Source organism: Carassius carassius, chromosome 16 (genome assembly GCF_963082965.1).
Source record: "Carassius carassius chromosome 16, fCarCar2.1, whole genome shotgun sequence".
NCBI classification, from domain to species: Eukaryota; Metazoa; Chordata; class Actinopteri; order Cypriniformes; family Cyprinidae; genus Carassius; species Carassius carassius.
Window position 1 is genome coordinate 30,781,418 of NC_081770.1, and position 17,727 is coordinate 30,799,144.

General features: G+C 39.1%; 1 protein-coding gene across 1 annotated transcript in view; it reads left to right on the forward strand.

The window, feature by feature from the left end:
* mccc1 (methylcrotonyl-CoA carboxylase subunit) overlaps nucleotides 1-17,465 on the forward strand; it is a 170,170-nt gene extending 152,705 nt beyond the window's left edge. The window contains exon 20 of the mRNA XM_059569830.1: nucleotides 17,454-17,465. The gene's annotated coding sequence lies outside the window, so the exon portion shown is untranslated. The remainder of the gene's footprint in view (nucleotides 1-17,453) is intronic.
* The last annotated feature ends 262 nt before the right edge of the window (nucleotides 17,466-17,727 follow it).

Sequence of the window (17,727 nt, forward strand, 5' to 3'; positions counted from 1 at the left end):
TGGGCTCTCTGCCATTGTTTCCCTTGCGCTGAACACATTGCCAGGCCCAATTGTTCTCTTTATCTTTGTGTTGTGCTGAAAATAGACAGACACACTTGTGGGTTTTGTGGCGCATGCACTGTGATTTTCAATAGCCATGTTTTCTTTTTCTCTTTCTCTTGGTGCGAGTAGCGGAGTGAAAGCCCAAGTCTTGTGCTATCACATGAAGATGTGGATTAGAAGAGATTTATTGATCGGTCAGATGGATTGTTTCCTCTCCATCACTCTTTTATCAGTGGATAATGGATTGTGTAGATGTAATGTGATGCCCTTTGGCTTCATGAACCAACCCACATGTTTCTTCCCGAGTCTATAAACCCGTTAGGGGTTTTTGAGTTACACTGTGAAGACATCTGTGTAATCTAGAGCTGTCAAAGAAAGCGTGTTAAAGCACGCTAGGCTAATTATGTTTAACAACATCACTTCTTTCATCACTGAATGCGGTTCTTTTGATTTCTAAAAATGTTCGGAAACTGTTTGAAACCAATCCCAAATATTGCGTAACTTAAAACAGAAGTCAGGAACTGAGGTTGTTCAATAAGAAACAATTTTGCGATTAATCATGTTTAAATGTTTTTGACAGCCCTACTTAGATCAAGATTTCAGTTAGACAAAATTATTGTTCCCAGTTGCATAATAGAAAGCCGAACAAGCTTGAAACTTTTCAAATATTTAGCCTGTTTTTTAACTACTAGCCTTTTTGAGATCTATCAGCATCTCTTGCCTCTCTTGTTCTTGCCTCTCTGGACTTTTCACAAGTTTGATTAATCAAGATAATTAATTTCTGCAGCAAATTACAGCATTCACTCCCAGCTTTTACTCTGAGTGAGCGCTGTTTTGACAGTCATACACATTGCTTGTCTTCAAGCATGATTCGCCGCTGTTTAATGACAAAGATATCATGTGGCGCATCTTCAAACATGACACTGACATGTGGTATTTAGTCAGTCATTTTGTAACAAGTAAAATTGCACTTTTATGACATTCGAGTGTTTCGTATGATGTAAACGTAGGCCACTGCTCATTAATAATGCATTTAGTCCCAAAAAAAGAGAAGAAAAAGACAAATTTAGTGAGCTTTTGGAAGTCAAAAGCAACAAAAGAGACAAAGAACCATTGTGTATTTACAAAATTAAACAGCCCTGTCATTGTGGTGGAGTGAGTCATTTTTGAAGGCAGAAAAGTCGTATAAAGCGGCAATTTCATTCTAATTTCATTCCAATCTGTTTCTGAAACAATTGAAGTAGGCATTTGATGTGTTTATCTCAATGTGTAATTGGGTATTGTTCATCTCTGAAAAGTTTCCATCAGCGGGGAAGGAGATGGTGAGGAGAGGGCCGCGAGGGGGGTTAACGTAGGAGGGAAATGTGCTTTAACACTTCTTAATGCATTAGAACAACTACATCTTATAATTGACAGTCAAAGCTGTTTCCAATTAATTAGAAATTATTCTGGGTAGGCTTAAAGTAAGAAACTTTTTTTTATTATTATTATGAAAAGAAAGTACTTAATATACACACAAATGTGTACAGTGGTTCCAAAACAAAAAAAAGTTTTTGGACACTTAATTTAACTTATAATGAAAGAATGTCATTGCAATATATATATATATATATATATATATATATATATATATATATATATATATATATATATGTAAAACATTGATATCTGAACGTATCTAATGATAGATTTTTATGAATATCCAAAGATAATGTTACTATAGTATATACACAAGCCTCTCACAATTGATATTACTTACACCAGGTCTAAATGCAACAAATTGCAATATATCCCATTTTTTTAAACCAATTTTTTTTTTTAATTAACTAAATGTTTCTGAATAGTCAGAATTGATGTGGCAGTGATTTGTAGTAGATTTATTAATGTTTTAGGTCAACCAAAAATGGAAAAAAAGGCAAGCTCTATCTCAAGCGCTCAAGCGCTTTGAGTGCCCAGAAAAGTGCTATATAAATGTAAAGAATTATTATAATTATTATTATTATTATCATTGCAGTCAGTGGGTGTTTCTATGCAACTCTCCACAAGTCATCAAATAAAGTGCGCGTTCGGACGGATGACATAGGACGAATGTGCAGCGTGTGTACCTCTGAGATGTGCTAATCTTGAAAGTTTGTTTCCAGGAGCAAATGAAGCATAGTTTCCTTACTTTGTCAAAGGAAATTTTGACCATTTTCCTACTGGCTTATATTGAAATCCTCTGACATTTTCTTTACAAATCCTCGGTTTGCATTTCATTCAACTGGATTTGTCTGAAGTCATACAGTGGTCATATAAGATGCCTCGAGATGAGTAAAACGGGCGAATTTTCATTTTTGGATGAACTAACCCTTTAATGACACTTTAAACAGATGATAGCATACGTAAAATATGTTCATAGTTTAAAGTCAGCCATCAGGATATTTTTTATTTGATGTCTCTTCTGACCATAAAGATGCTCCACTGAAACTGACGGATCAGTAAACAGAACGGGAACGCCACTGTTTGCTTTGCAGGTGTTTAATTGTCAACAAAAGTCTCCAAGCAACTGAATTGTGGAAGAGAATTGATGCTGTGCAATGCTAGCATTTGTTCCACAGGTGTACCTTTATCAACAGCGAGGATCGTTTACCGCGATTGACAAAACTGCCTCTGCCAATGACTGTTAAAGAGTAATATTGTCATTTAGTGTCAAACTTTGGCTCATGCATGAAGCTTATTTGTGAATGTGTGACTGTGTACATCGCCCCGAGTCTGACACGTTCTTTAGAGTGGACAAAAAAAAACAGTATGTGTTAGTTAGCTTGTTTATCTGTTTACATTTTATTTGAAATTTTATATTAAGCAAATGTATTTATTTTGAGGGTTAGAGTTTATGGGTAGGGTTAGGAGGCCGGACATCTTGAATCTCTACATCAACTATCCTGTGTAATAAGTTTGGGAGATGATATGAACCATGTCACTATGGAAACTAAGTGGAGAGCCTTGAGAACTGCAAATGCATTAATATACTCAGAGGAGTCGCCTTGCTGTGTATCCTTGAGCGCTCCAGACTGATGCGATTGATTAACATTTCACATGAGCTCTTCTGGGATGGCATCAAACGTTTGTGTTGATGTGTGTTTTAGTGAGGGATCAAAGTGGCACTGAACGAGCACACTGTCCCACACAGATGTGTGGAGAGCACACACACACACACACACACACACACACACACTCATGATAGCATCTTAAGCAAATGCAGCTTTGTGTACATTTCTCAGAGTATCTCTGGCTGGGCTGTGGGACGTCCCGTGGGGCTGGGGTCTCGCCGAGCTGGATTAGGGGGTTACATCCCTGGTGGCACATAGACAAATGGATGATTAACTCCTCTAAATCAGCTTGTGTTGTGAAGACACCATTCAAAATAACTCAAGTGACTTAGTTCTTCCCACTTCTGCCAGTCAAAATCACCTGCAAACAGACGGATCTTTTTTGATGTTACTTGTCTTTGTATTTTATTATCAAAAATGTATTAGAATTTTAACTTAATTAAAAGTACATAATTAACACAAAATAAAACAAGCACCCTAAATTTTTTTTAAGATGTGTAATGTTTCAAAAAAAAAATGCCAAAAATCTTATAATGAAAATAAAAGAAAAGCCTCATATAATTACCAAAAATATAATTAGCTGCCTTTAATATACAAGTCCACGAATTATTGTATGTTTCCTAAAATACAGTAAAAAGCTAAACAATTTGTAAATAATTTCTAAAAGATATGAACCAAAAGACAAAGCAAACAAAACACAAGACAAAGCAAACACAACCAAGCAAAACGCAACAACAACAAAAAAAAAACTTAAACCAAAAACCAAAAGCAAAACTATAAAGAAAAAACTGTAAAACAAACCACAGAAGAACGACACAAAGCATGAAAACAAAAATACAAAACTAAACAAAACAAAAAACGAACAAGCAGAAAAAAACCACAAAACAAAAAAGGGAAAACAAGCAAACAAATGAAAAAAAAAAAACAAAAAAAAACAAACAAACCACAAAATCATGAAAAAACAAACAAACTAAAAAGCAGAAAAAATACACAAAACTAACAAACAAAACCATGCAAAACACATCACAAAACAAAACAAGCATAAAACACACACATACTTATATATGTTGTTATTGGTGGTTTACAGGGGCTCTCCATTAGGCATAATGGTTTTTATACCGCACAAACTGTATTTTCTATCACCCTACACCTAAACCTACCCCTCACAGAAAACTACTGCCAATTTTTGCATTTCATAAAACACCATTTTGTATGTTTTTTTAAGCTTTTTGTTTTACAGGAAGTGTCATCAAAAACATGTTTACGTTGTAGTACCCATGTCATTATACACATTTGTGTCCTCATAAACCATATATACCAGTACACACACAAACACACACACACACACACACACACACACTGATCCTAAATTAGGCTTTATCTCTTTTGTTTTTCTTTTAATTTGACGTTGACATGTGACATGTTTTGATAAGATTTATTAATTAAGACATATAAGTGTTCTCTTAGAGCAATGAAGTTTTAATCTTTCTAAACTTTTAAAAGACAGTTAGATGAGCTATTAGTTAAGGATTAATAAAGGATAATAAATAAATTTGACATGCCTGCTGTTGAAATGGTTTCAGATTAATGATCTATGAGGCTGGATAAGAGCTTAATCCACAGGTGTGCTCCTCATTATGAAACGTTGAAGAAGAAAAGAATTAATTTAAGCCGAACACTGAATTTAACAATATATCATGAGTTGCCACTGAAACAGAGGTTATTTTTGATTAGCACTTATCAATATCATTAAGAGGCCAATCAAATTAGAGGAGCGGCAGTATTAGCGCTCATACAGGACTGGTCTCCATGACAAACCAGCAGAATCCTTTCTCTCCAAACACTGGATTTCAAAAGAAGGGCAATTATTTGCTCAGTATGTGCTGCTAATCCTGCTTTATCTGCATGGACACCACCTGAAACACTTTGATCAGAGATAGCAGCGTTCAGGCGCTGTTTATCCACAGATGGAGCGGGAAAAAAGAGAAATACTTGCATTTAACTCCACCCATGCCATGAAAGTGAGACGATCCTTTTTAAGGTTGTTGATTAAGCCCTGTTGTAATGAAATACATCTCTCCTCACTTGCTCTCTCTTTTACTGTGATGTATTTCACAGTAGTCTTCTCTACCGCGGGTCACTTGGGTTTCGTTTGATTTCATTAGGGGGGTTGATGTCATTACTCAGCGTTAGCGAGAGAGACTGCTAGCGTTTCTGCCTGCAAGCTAGTTGACATTTACCTGAGTGAGTCAGAGGTGATTCACTCGCCCCGCAGGTGTGACACACGCTGGAAACAGGCCACACGGTATCACTAAAATGACAGACTCACTTAGCCACAGATACTAATGAAGTGTTGATAAATGCATATACACTAATAATGAGTGGAGCTTTTGCTCATAGTAAACAAACATGTAGCCCTAAGTGTCAGTTTTGGTGTGTAACTAATGCCATCCCATACAAAATAAAACAAACAAAAAATAATAACAAAGTACAAAAAACAAAACACACACACACACACACACACACACACACAACAATAAAAACATAAAACAATCATAAACAAAACAGAATAAAAATAACCAAACAAACAACAACACACACACACACACACACACACACACACACACACATGTATTAAAACACAAAAAACAAAACAACCTAAACCAAACAAATAAACCAAAAAAGACAAACAAAACACACACACACACACACACCAAAAATCTAAACAATAACCTAAAAAAAAACAAGAAAAAACATCACAAAACAAAACACCAAACACACACACGCACAAAACAAAAATCAAAGCAAAATAAAATAAAATAACAAAGACTAGAAAAAACACAAAGTAAAAACAAAATAAACACACACAAACTCCAAACAAAAGAAAATAAAAATACAAAACAAACAAACGAACAAAAACCAACACAAAACAAAATAACACACAACTTTATTGGTGTGTGCTACACATGACATAATTTTTTATGAGAGTTTCTGAGTGATTGGATTTATGAGATTCACTTTGGGGAGGTAACAAAAAAACAAACAAACAAACAAAACAATAAACAACAACATAAAACGTACATTTAGCAGGGAGTTATGTCCAGAGACCAGAATATGAGACTAAGATTAAATCTTTTGACTTGGCCTTTTAAGTAACCTCTTAAGCAATTTACTAATAAATAATCCAGCACAATTCATTGACTGAAATGTGGCTATTGTGATGGCTGAATAGCAGAAGTGGTCATTTAACCTGGTGTCAGTTCATTTACATATAGTGTAAAAAATATATATATATATATATATATATATATATATATATATATATATATATATAATAAGCTTTGCTGTTACATACCAGCATTATATTGATCATCAGCCAGTCTGCGCTCAAGATATTGATATCAGTCAACAACTGCTAGTAACAGCCCAAAATACCCTAGCAACCACCCAGAACACCCTAGCAACCGCAAAGCAAAGTGCTGTAAAACACCCAGAATACCTTAGCAACTGCACAACAACTCGCTGGCAACCACACATCGTGGGAGTGAGTTGTATTTAGTTGTTTAACTTGGCTTACATTGTTCAGTTGTTTAAAAGGCTTATGAATTATCATTTGTTAAATCTATGCAGACAAGTCCAAATCTAAAACACAAATATTAGGAGTTCAAAAGTGCAGTATCTGTCATTTCAAAACGTTTGAGAAGTTTCCTGGTTAATAAATCACAAAGCAGCAGATAGTGAAATGTACTTAGTTATAAAATGTGAAACACTATTTTAGTTGTACAGTGTTTAGTCAGTGTTTGGGTTTGACAGCCATGTTTACTATCCAGTTTGACTTTCAAAGTTTATAACAGACAAGACTAAATAATCTGAGTATGAAATTAAGCTGTTTCTTGTGTCAAACCCTGTTTTTAATTCAGTGTTAGAATACTTCCTTGTATGTGTGTTTAACAACGCTATCTCAGTACCAATTCGTACGTATTTATTATTCGTACGAATTTGTACGACCTCACTCATACGACCTCACTCATACGATTTTATACGATTTGTCTAAACCCCAGTGACGGTTAGGTTTAGGGGCGGGGTTAGGTGTAGGTCATTCGTACAAATTCATACGAATTGTGCAACTCGTAAAATACGTACGATTTGGCAACAATCGTATGAATTTGTACGAGTGTGGTCGTACGAATTCGTACGAATAAGCCACCTTGTGAAAAATGTACGAATTGCCGTGAGATCGGGTTGGTGTTTAATATGACAAATTTAAGTCATCTACGAATAACTCAAAGAGTTGAAAGTGGTTTGGATCAGTTTGTTTGAATATTGTAACCAGTCCGAAAAAGCAACACTGGCTCAACCAATGGCGTGATTTTGGGCGCTGACCAATGATAGATGAGGCGAGTGTTCAATAAACCTATTGTTATAAAAAAAAATTAAGCAATTCTGTTTGGTGATGCTAAAGATTCAGTAACATGTACCATTGTTTGGCGATTTTTTGCTGTCAAAATGTGAGTCGTTTTAATAGGAATTCAACTGACCAGGAATTTCGCTTGAGAGTGAATGTTTTCACTATGTTGGCTGCATTAATTTGCTGCAAAATTAACTAAATAATTTCACTACTCACCCTTATGATGAAAAAATGATTCCTATCACTTTAAACACCAGGTTTTGTTGTTGTTGGGTGCAATTAAAAAAAAAAAAAAAAAAAAAAAACAATCTTGATATTTTTGGAGATTTCATTTTCAATAATGATTATGAAGCAATTTTTTTAAATGTTTTTTTTTTGTGTATGTTTTTGTTCTAGGCCCAATCCTGTCTTAATAAGGGATATATTGAATCATTCATTCAAACGATTCATTCAAAATGGTCGATTCATTTAAAAATGAGCAAATTACTGTCTTTATGAATGGGCAATTCAATCGTTGACTCAAATTAATTTAAAAACAGATTCAAGTTTTGCTCTGTGATGCACAAATTCTGCATCGTCTTGAAATACAGCCAAATTAGCAAAGGCAGACAATATGATGTCTAAAATGTAACTCACTCATTAACTTAATATTGACTCATGTATAAGCACAAATATTAAGAAAAACTACACTCTTGCTTGTGTGATACTTCTTAACTATATCATGCTTTATATAAATACACAAAACAAAAACTCATACAGGGATGTTTTTAGCTTTTATAATGGAATTATAGGGTGAATTATCTAGGCTGTATCACACAGTGAGTACTTTTGGACATTCGTTTTTGCAAAGTGATTGACATACTTCATAATGTCAAGCTATTGTTATAACAACAATTACAAATGATCATACATGATACATTTCACACACTATTTATCCACAATTTCAGTTTTTCAATGAGTTTTAATTCGTCTTTTTAAATATGTTTGAAAAAAATCAGACGTGATACAATCCTGATTAAGTAGGACAAACTGGAAGACTCAAGGCACATACGTTTCTTCATAAATCCAGCAAGCCCACGGAAGCTGCGGTCTGTGCCAACCCTGAGGTAACGGCCTCAAACAAGGCTTCCTCTGTCAGCTTGAACGCTGTCCTGGAGCAAAACTGGCATTTCATCTGACGATTGGAAAGGATAGTCTCGCACTGAATGACATGTCTTTCTTTCTCCAAACCAATTGACATTTCCCCCTCTCCCACAGACTTTAACCTCCCCAAACGCTCCTCCACACCACTCGCTCTAACTGCTGTTTTGACATAGATTACAACTTTGCATCTCGGTTTGCGCAGCGCCACGTTCTGACAGCCAGATCACATTTGGCTTCCCAAATTATTGAGAAAGGTGTCTTATTTCCTCTTGTTGAGCTGTCAGTACTTCTCGCTCGCAACTAGTTTCTTTTGTCCAGTTTTCAATCTCACCAGCGCATGCCTGGAATTGTGAAAATGCAGCATTTTAAGCAAAATATGAATTCTGGACACATTTTTGAATGGATGGAAATACAATAGTTTGCCCATGTCTTTTTTGGCGACCACTTTTATAACATGTCACATTAGCAAAACAACTTTCCCATTTCGTATTCTTTGTCTCCTTTTACCAAAATTCAAGCAATCGAAGTTTGTTGTTTGCTAAAATGGCACAAATGTTTGTACAAATATAAACAGGAGAGTTCAAGTTCAAATTTTTTAAAGATATATATTACTACACTGTACACAGAAGAATAAAAGACATACACTTTTGGAACAAGCTATTCCTTTATTTGCTTCATCTCAACTGTTTTAAGGCAGTAATCTTTTTAAATACAGAACTGAATCAGAGCAATAAAACTGCAGCAGAGAAAACCAAAGTTCAAGGTGCTCCCTGAGATTGTTTCAATGTCTCATAAGATTACCTTCTCTGTGAAAGATATTCATATTTTTGTGTTGAGCTTTGGGGACATTCTAATAGCATGTTGAAACATGCACATTCATGATCCTAAATAAGAAAACATCACAAGATTTTAAGAAGAATTACATTTTTTGACCAGTGACTATAGTATTTCAATTGGAAATTATAGCCATGTATAAAACTGTGATTATTAGAGACCAAGCACAGAAGGAGCATAAACACCTATTATATCTGTTTTCTTCTTCCACTGTTGAGTCTTTATCAGTCCATAGATCCACTTTCCGGAAAGTAATGAAATTTGGCACACAGATAGAGGACAGTCTGAACATTAACCACAAAAAGTTTGGAGTCTCTAACTCAAACCGTCTAGTAGCACCAACAGATCTAAATTGCTATCATACTTATGCCAATAACTTTTGAACTGTAAAGTTCAGAAGACAGACTATTTTTCATCTGATTCCTTGGCGGGCTAAATTTCTTTGCTGTTTAAATCTTCTTTGCTGTTGATTTTTAGTGAACTGTGTTGAAATCAATTTGACCTCAATACAATCGATATAGCCCAAATTTGCACATCCATTTGTCAAAACTTTGCATGCGCATTCGTGAACAATAGTCACAAAATTTCAAGAACAAATAAATCGTTTGACCAATTCAAAAAGTACTTTGGCGGGAAATTATGGCTGCTCATAGAACTGTGTTTATTTTGAAATATAGCCAAGTAGTGCAAATGCCTGAAATGTAAAATATACAGACATGCTGTATCACCACCTATGTTTTTTTAAGGCCTGCTTAATTAAGGCATATCTCTTAAATATTGACTAATATGAGAGAAATGTCACATGCTGAAGATAAGCAGTTCCCACTATGAACTTCAATGGGCTAAGGGTATGTTTTCAAGAACCTCTTTGGGACCGTATTTCTAAGACGCAATTAAACCATTCTCAAGGATTTGCAACGCTAGGAGAGTATTAGGCGATTAAAAATCCTAATATGCCAAAGAAATACTCCTCTTTGAACTCGGAATGTGTTTTTGCCTGGGAATATATGATTATATTGTTAGTGCCGCGATGGCACAAATCTTTAAAAAATTGCAGTGCTCTTAGCAGCACGTAAACAAAAAAATCCATACTTTCAAGCAAAGCCCATCTCTCATCTCTTTGGAATAGATTAAAAGAATGTCAGCCAGCTTTTATGTCAGCTGAAGACTTCTATTTATTTATTTTTTTCGTTTAGCCATGTGTAACAAAATTACTACTTAATAAATGCAGCAAGTGAGTTGCTATAGACATAATTGAAGCTTTTCCCGAATCTTCGCCGTGTTTAAGGTGCAAAGAATTAATGAAGGTGATACGAGTGGGTTTGGGGGGCGGCTTGGCGTCTGGGTTGGGGGTTGCTCTCACCCTACCTGCATGACATTGGGGCTTTTTCTTATGGAAATTGAGCTTGGTGTTTCAATTGAACGTTACGGGATGTGGAACGGGGGTCTGGATGTGTGTTTAATGAAGCAGCAGTTATCTCCAAAACCCTCCCAACCTGCACTGCTCTCCCTAATCCCACTATTCACGCCTAATACACTGAGGAAAGCTTTTTGTCGCCAGCCATAATGGAAAATGTATATGTTTATAAATATCACACACTTGTTTGTTCGCACAGAAATCCATTTCAATCCTCACCCACTCGATGAGCTGTTGCGTCTCGAGCTCTCGCCCCACTGTATCCACACTCGCAATTAATTTCCACTCTGTCCCCGCGTCGTTGTGCGTTTGAAGGCCGCGCAGTCCGTTTGAACTCCCATCAGGTGCTTTGATAAGGGCCTGTGCTGTTCATTTACCTTCCCTGCAAATGCAAAGAGAGCTACACCCATTTTCCTTCAGCCCTTATCAACAAGCAATACAAACACAGCGTATGGAAAAAAAATGAGACACTTCGAAGACAAATGAGCTGATAGCACTTGAGGGGGCGTGATAAAAACACTAAGGAGTTATTATTTTCAGATTGGACAGATAGAAGCCATTTAGGAGAGACTGAGAGTCATTTTTTTGAAAGTCTTGATATGTAACATTATGATACAAACTCTTGCTATGTCATTTATTTGGCGCCAATGCGACCTTGTAGAGTTGCTGTCATGGAATTCATTCTGCTATTTTCTGTCATATTTTGCATCAGGCCCTTTGCAAGAAAAAGCTACAAAATATGCTTGAAACACTCTTTAAAAAGCGTAAATTTATTTTTCCTTACAAACATAAAATAAACAACATCAGCATTCGTATTTAATAGTATAGTAGCTATTTTATTTTACACTTACCAAAATTGGTAATTATAATATAACTAAGGTACTATGTACTAACATTTAAACAAATTATTTGATAGAGTATGATTTGTAAACCAATTCAGCATGCTCTTTTGGAATAATCGTCTAGTTCACAAGTTAGACATTGCGTCTCAGAGGCGCCGTTTATTTCTTCAGTTCTAAATATGAAGAACAATGTTTTCATGCAATTACAATGGAGTAAAACGTGCTTTGTTTGGCTTCGGAATGTAAAGAAGTAAAAGTTTCCCAGAACAAAACACTCTGATACTCTGATGATAAATAAATGGTGAGTTTACACTAAAATGAAAAGTTGTTCCCTACTTGTGTGAGTTTCTGTCTTCTGCTGAACACAAAGAAGATATTTTGAAGAATGTTGGTAACCAAAAAGTTGCTGGTATCAAATGACTTCCATCAATAGAAAAAATATTTCGATAAATTGATGGCTCTGAGCAGGTTATGGTTGCCAACATTCTTCAAAATATATTTTTCTGCATTCAGTAGAAGGTTTGGAACAACACGAAGGCGCATAAATGATGAAAACATTTTTATTTTTGGTTGAACTATCCTTTTAAATACAATAGCGGAGCACAAATACTTCCTTATGGCCCACTTTTTTATATAAAATGTTCAGTTTTCTTTTATTAGTAGGAAAATTATGGTTGGGTGGGATGCCAAAGTGCAGAAAAACAACAACAATCTTTTTTTTTTGGTAATCAAAATACACCAGTAATTAATTAAAAGAATTTGATATTTTTTCTACAGTTAATTAACTATTTGAGGTAATCAGTGGTAGAAAATACTTTATAAACATATCTCACAGTTCTCACTTTAAAGAACTTTTGACTTGTGCATTTATTGCTTTAAAAATATTAATCAGACACCAATTTTGACCCTATTTCTGAAGAGTGCCACCCATATTCCCTTAGTGTGTCCTTTTAGGCCTCAGAAAGCCCATTTCAAGTTTGTTTATCAACACTTCTCTTCGTTCCTTATGAAAAACGTTCACAAACACCGTCTGAGAGCCACATTGTCCGACTGGCTAGCAAGTGGAAGAGTGATTATTTCTTAATGTGGTGATGACAAGGTTGTCTGCGTGGCTTCATACGGAGGGCCACTAAGCTTTTAGGAAGGAGTTGGAATTCAAAGGGATAAGTGGAGATTGGAGATCTGTGAAGGCAATATTAATGTGCTTAAAGCGGAATGGAAAGTACTTTTGAGGAGTCGAGAGTAAGAAGGTTTAAAAATATCTGGGAGGATGAGACACATTTAAGTATGTGAGAACCATACTGTGTCCTGGGATAGGCCGTGTCTGACAGTCAACTGAAAAGCAGCGCTGCTAGATATGAGGGCGATCGTACATCAGAAACCTGGAGATAGTAAGACCGCAGGTGACCATTATACCTGTTCTTACAAGGTTAGACGCAAGGTTACTGCGCTGAGAGCCTAAATACTGTGCAACAGGGTTGCCAGGTCTGCAAAACAAAACCAGCCCAATTGGTATTCAAAAGTAGCATCATCTTTTTTTTTCTCTTCATCAGAGGTCCCCTCAATCAAAATCACATTCCAGGGCGATCACTTTAACCTGTGTACTTCAAAAACAACATGTGGCAACAGTGTAAAAGTAGCTTAATTCTGTGGTTAAAATTCAGACTTGGCAACCCTGCTGTGCAATGCAACTCAGTCACAGTCAAAGGATATTTAAGGCGGGATTTTGGACCAATGAGAGTTCACCCTGTGGGTGGAGCTACATGGCACAAACAGTTCAGAACTATAAAATGTTCTGGTACTCTGCTGGTGGTTAGGATAACAAACTGGAAGATATCACTTGATTAAATTTTTTTTTTTACTTGACTGGGACAAAAAAATACAATGCAAGTCCCAAATGTTTGGAATAGGTTGTTCCAAATGTTAATGCCTTCTAAGATGCCTTGTTTCTTTAGTCACATTACATGCATCCTTCACTGAGATACCAAAATGCAAGGCAATGAGCTCCATGGTATTCATAATGCAACACAAATGTAAGTTATAAAAATAAATGTATACCTATTTATGCCATGTTTGCAGCAGTGAAGCAGCTAACTGTGTTCCAGTATGTCGGTTATAGTACATATGCAAACAATAAGCACAGCATAACCTATAGAAGATCCGTTGACTTAAAACATGGCACACTCAGAAGGACATCATGTCCTAGAACTATACAAATGCAAGACTGAAGGAGCGCATGAAGGCACAAGGACAGAGCGGTATCGTGAATGGAGCACCAATCACCAATGAAGTGCAAGACGCCAATGCAAGGCGAAGCACCTATATCTGCCTAAAGATGACCATGAGGCGACAGAGTATTTGCACATCAACCTACAAGGTCAAGCTCATTAAGCTGGAAACGGCTAGAAAACGAGATTGAAATTCCAGCAGCAGCTCTACAATAAAACAAATATGACAGCTGCCAGCGACGCAGAATCTCCCGAACGCAGCTTTCAGTCCCGTCTTTAATAGTGTCTCCTCTTTCTTTTGTTGATTCCTCCGTCTGTCCTCAATACAATTTTTTGAAAAATTGAAAAACTATTTTTTTCCCTTCCCTTTTTTTCAGCTAAATTGATTTTTTAATTACGCATTGTTTTAGTGCTTGATTGACAGCGCCTGTTAATGAATCTTGGCCCAGATACTTGATTCAAGGATAAAACTGAACTTCCTCTTAGTAATTAAAGAGATACATGTAATACTTTGTTGGAAACATAATTAAATGGGATTAAGCTGTGCTCTCTGCGCTCCTCAGAAGTCAACGCTATTTATGTTGATAATTCAGCGAACATTCCCATCATGCCTTCATGTAGTGCCGCTGCAGTTTTGCTGTCGTTGATGAACTGATTCCTTTGAATTAATGTAGTCTTTTATTACATATTGAATGGCAAACACTTGGTCACTGCACTTTGCACCCTCAATATGTTCATATCATGATATTTCATGAATTATCTGTTTCCCAGGCCTGTCTTGAAAACCTAGCATTTATCGGCTTTTGTCTTGGTGAAAGTGCCTTGAAATGCATTTCTTTTGAACAGCAGGTTTCAGTGTATTTAATATGTATATTCGGTTTATGATTATTCACTACGAAATGTTTTTTGGAGGACAACCAAAAATAATAAAGAAACTATTACAGTCTTTTTACAAGATTTCACATTCGATTGTTACTGTGTTGATTTGTTACTGGCTAAGTGTTTGTAATTCATTATGAAATATATTGCCAATTTCTGAGTAAATTTTTTTTTCAATATTACATTTATTTATGGTTCATAATTTATAACAAAATCTAAAAATATATTTTTTTCATGATTTTGCCCCCCAAAGAGCTCTTTAGTGTTAATTTTACTTTAGTAGCACCGATGTACTATTATAGTTTTTATATATATATATATATATATATATATATATATATGTCACGGCTTACGCTGCTGGAAGGAACACGGAGCCGAGGGATAAACGAAACAAGGATTTATTAAATCAAACATAGGCAAGGTAAGAAGCAAATAACAGGTGGCAAGTGGCAAGTGGCAAGTAACAGGTAACAAGTGGACAAGTAGACAAGTTGACAAGTAACAAGTAGACGAGTTGACAAGTAGACGAGTAGACCCGACAAAACAGAACTGAAAGGACAAGGCTTTTGTACAAGGGATAATAGGGAAAACACAGGTGGATGGAATGACTAAATTAACAGGGACATGGAACACATGCGGAAATGACTAGACACACCTGGGAACTAATCAAACCACATAGAGACAGAAACTGGGTCACAGGGGCAAAAACACACAAAATGAGTCCAGGTGTGTGACAGTACTCCCCCCTCCCGGTAGGTGCGTCCTCGCACCGTAGAAACAACAAAGGGAGGCGTGGGTGGGAACTTGGGAGGAGGTTCCGGTGGAGGACAGCCTCCCAGGAGGGGGCCAGCAGACAGGGACCACAGAGGAAGGAGCCAGGGAGGAGATGACGGAGGGAGGAGCCAGGGAGGAGACAGGAAGGATCTGAAGCAGGAGGTACCCAGCAGGACCCAGGCCACAGCCATAATGGCCCAAGGTGGGGCCGACGATGGAAGGAGCCATGGAGGAGGAATGGTCACCGACTCCAGGGATTCGACCCACGGCAACGGAGCAAGTGGAGGAGGAGCCCGAGGCGGAGACGGAGAGCCGAAGAGCCAGGGTGACGGGGAGGAGCCGGAGGTCCTAGGCGGAACTGATGGCTCTGGTGACTGACGCGGCGATGTGGATCCGGAAGGCCGCGGTGAGGCCAGAGTGACCGAGGACTGAGGTGTAGCCGAGGGGATGAAGGAGCCTGACGGAGCCGGAGGGACGGAGGGATGAGGCGAAGCCGGAGGAGTGGAGTCCCGAGGCATAGGATGGACGACGCCAGACCAAGGCGGAGCCGGAGGGACGAGGGAGCCAGGCAGAGCATGTGGACTGCCGGGCCACGGCGGAGAGGAAGGAGCTAGGAGCCATGGTGGAGCCGACGGGTCAACGGGCCGAGGCGGAGTCCAGGCCTCAGAGGCTGGAGGCGGAGATGAGGGAGACGCCGACCAAGGCGTCGCTGGAGGATGGCGGTCCCGCTGAGCTCGCACCACAATGATGGTAGGCTGAGGGCGAGCAGAGGGGCAGCCAGACGACAGCGGAGGAGGAGGCAGGAGTGGGTGGGAGGGTGGGAATTTTGGAGGAGCAGGCATTGGAGTAAGCTCTGGGGCTGGAGCCCTTCCTGGGCTCAACGGAGGATCAGGAGCCCGTCCTGGGCTTAACGGGGGATCAGGAGCCCGTCCTGGGCTTAACGGGGGATCAGGGACCCGTCCTGGGCTTAACGGGGGATCAGGGACCCGTCCTGGGCTTAACGGGGGATCAGGGACCCGTCCTGGGCTTAACGGGGAATCAGGAGCCCGTCCTGGGCTTAACGGGGGAACAGGAGCCCGTCCTGGGCTTAACGGGGGAACAGGAGCCCGTCCTGGGCTTAACAGAGGATCAGGAGCCCGTCCTGGGCTTAACGGGGGAACAGGAGCCCGTCCTGGGCTTAACAGAGGATCAGGAGCCCGTCCTGGGCTTAACGGGGGAACAGGAGCCCGTCCTGGCCTTAACGGGGGAACAGGAGCCCGTCCTGGGCTTAACGGAGGATCAGGAGCCCGTCCTGGGCTTAAAGGAGGATCAGGAGCCCGTCCTGGGCTTAAAGGAGGATCAGGAGCCCGTCCTGGGCTTAACGGGGGAACAGGAGCCCGTCCTGGGCTTAACGGGGGAACAGGAGCCCGTCCTGGGCTTAACGGGGAATCAGGAGCCCGTCCTGGGCTTAACGGAGGATCAGGAGCCCGTCCTGGGCTTAAAGGAGGATCTGACATAGGTGAATTGGAAACCCCCTCATTTTGACCCATTTGGCGCTCCACATTTTGCTCCCTCGTGGTGGGCAGTGTCGCCGGCTCTCGCACCTGGTCTGACGGGTTGCTCTCTGGCTCTCCGTCATCGGTGGGCTCGGGCTCATGCCTCGTACCGTAGGGAGATTGTAGGCGGGGCTCTGGGTCCAGAGTGGACCTGGCGAGATCCTCCATTGGGCCGACCGTGAGAGGTGACCCATTTCTCACCAGATTCCACTCTATGAATGCGGCGAAATCCTCCCGAGGACCATCTTCGGGCGACAACGCTCTGCACCTGGAGTTCAGGCTGGCGTGATAAAAGGTGCAGAGCGCGTGGTCCGGGTAGCTGGTGGCATTAGCTAGGAAGAGAAACCGTCTAGTATGGTCCTCGAGAGAAAGTCCCTCCTGCTCCAGCAGGAGGAGGAGGTATTCGGGGCGATAGAGGGGATCCATTACACACTACGGAAAGAAAAAGACTGTGAAAAAACGGAAAACAAAACGGAGGGAAAACACGCAGTTTTTAACTTTTTAGGTCGGGTCTTCTGTCACGGCTTACGCTGCTG